Below are 2220 nucleotides of genomic sequence, written 5' to 3' on the forward strand. Positions count from 1 at the left end.
CTTGAAGCACCACATTTCTGGGTAGGTCCTCCATCTGGGTCACCACAGCCTTTTTGGGGCAAGCCTGCTCTCTGGTAGAGCATATTTGAATGTGTGGTTTCCAGGTTTGTCAGTAGGAGAGTGGTCTCCTGAGCAAAGACAAAAACCCTGATGTATCCTGCCACAAGACCCACCTCCCACACTTACTACTGCAGTAATGGGCAATGTGGGCTGCACTCACACTCTGACTTCCTTCCCTGTTATCAGTGGACAGTAACACCTTTCCTCACCCAGCACATTAAATAGGCAGAAGCTAGCTTTCTCCCTCCCAAGGGCTGCTTTTAGCCTTGCAGAAAAGGGCCAAGGTCAAGATAAGAGTGGGCAGTGCCAGCTCCACCCCTGCTGGCTCAGCAGCCTGCCCACAAGCTGCCAGCTGCTGCCAGTCCATTGGCACCAACACAGTTCTTTTGCTGGCTTTAAAAAAAAAAGCCCTAAAAAGAGCTTTTTGGTCAGCCTTTTTGCTTTAGGTCCCTTACCTAGTGCAGTCTTACCTGCCCTGAAGCTGGTTTCCACAGCAAATGAGTGATACAGATTTTTGTAAGCATGGCATGCAGGCTCTTATTCATTTCTGGAGAAAGTGCATAGCTAATTGTAGTGATTATGTTGAACTATAGTGTTCTCTAGTGAGAATTTGCTTTATCAAATAGTGTTATCTATAGTGACAGCAGGACAAGGGGAAATGGTTTTAAGCTGAGGGAAGGGAGATTTAGGTTGGACGTCAGGGGGAAATTCTTTACGGAGAGAGTGGTGAGGTACTGGAACAGGCTGCCCAGGGAGGTTGTGGATGCCCCGTCCCTGGAGGTGTTCAAAGCCAGATTGGATGGGGCCCTGGGCAGTCTGATCTAGCATTAGGTGGAATGGTTGGTGGCCCTGCATGTGGCAGGGGGGTTGGAGATTCATGATCCTTGAGGTCCCTTCCAACCCTGCCAATTCTGTGATTCTGTGATCATGCTCTTTGTATCTACTGTACATTCCAGAAATAAATAGGAAACATTACTGTCAGAGCAACATACGTATATCGATTTCCAGAAATACAGAAGAGGTGCATATCTGGAACATATTTTAAAAGGTCAGACCTTCAGTTGATTATATTTATATAAGATGCAGAATACTATTGTTACTCAGTAGCAGTAACAGTTACCTACTGTGACAAATGTGTTTTCAAAACATCTTTAAAACAAGTAAAACATCTAAGAGTTTGTCAAAAATTCATATAAAACATACAAATGGAAATAGAAACGTGTGAAATCTATTTAACTCCTGCTTGATTTCACATGGCAGACAATTATTTTTTCATGTGTTCTGAGTAGAGAAGAAGACAAAGATATAATCAGTATTGCACTGTTCTGCATGTATCTTCAGGAGAAAAAAAAAAAAGAAAAGAAAAACAGAACAAATCGGAGTTGTGGGGGGTTTGTTGTTGTTTGTTTGTTTGTTTGTTTTGGAAAATATCTATCAATGTAAATTTAGCAAAATTCCCACACTTGTGCTTTTTGGAACAAGTGAGCTTAGCTGACTATTCATACGAAATATCATATAATAAGGTTTTGTCAAAAGTGTTTCATTAGGTATACTGTTATTCACTTCTGATCTTGAAAAATTAACAGTTTTCCTTTGACTAAGGTCTTTTAGACTACAAGCTGATAAACAGGTTTAGGTTTTAGTGGACATGGAGGATATAATCCACTAAGCTGCTTTTGAACAAGTAATATTCCTTGGCGTTCAAGTTGTAGGTGGTGAAGTTGTTTTTTAAAGATGATTCATTGTACTGTAAATTATTTAACAGTTAGCTTTGCTTTGCTCTGTTGAGTCCTTCAAACTTGCAGCGGACAAAGCAGCTAGACAAAGAAAAGCAAGTCAGGCTCTGTCCATAGGACTTCCATGTAATGAAAAATTGATAATTCATCTATTTCATTTTATTTAAAGGTTAGTGTATAAGTAATCTAAATGCATTCAATTTAAAATTTAACCAGTGATTTCTGGATCATAAAAGTCTGCAATAACAAAATTCACGACAACTCTGTTCAGAGATGTTCTTAATTAGTTCTTTTTTCTAGTCAATACCCCATCTCTGTCCTGACCCAACTGCAAAACCTTGCACTTGGTTTTGTGAACCTCATTAGTTTTGTAGTCAAAAAGGTAGATCCTGATTCTGTGTATGTATTTATTATCTATGGCAAT

The sequence above is a fragment of the Phasianus colchicus genome, chromosome 1 (assembly GCF_987193195.1).
Source record: "Phasianus colchicus chromosome 1, bPhaCol1.hap1.1, whole genome shotgun sequence".
In the NCBI taxonomy this organism is placed as follows: Eukaryota; Metazoa; Chordata; class Aves; order Galliformes; family Phasianidae; genus Phasianus; species Phasianus colchicus.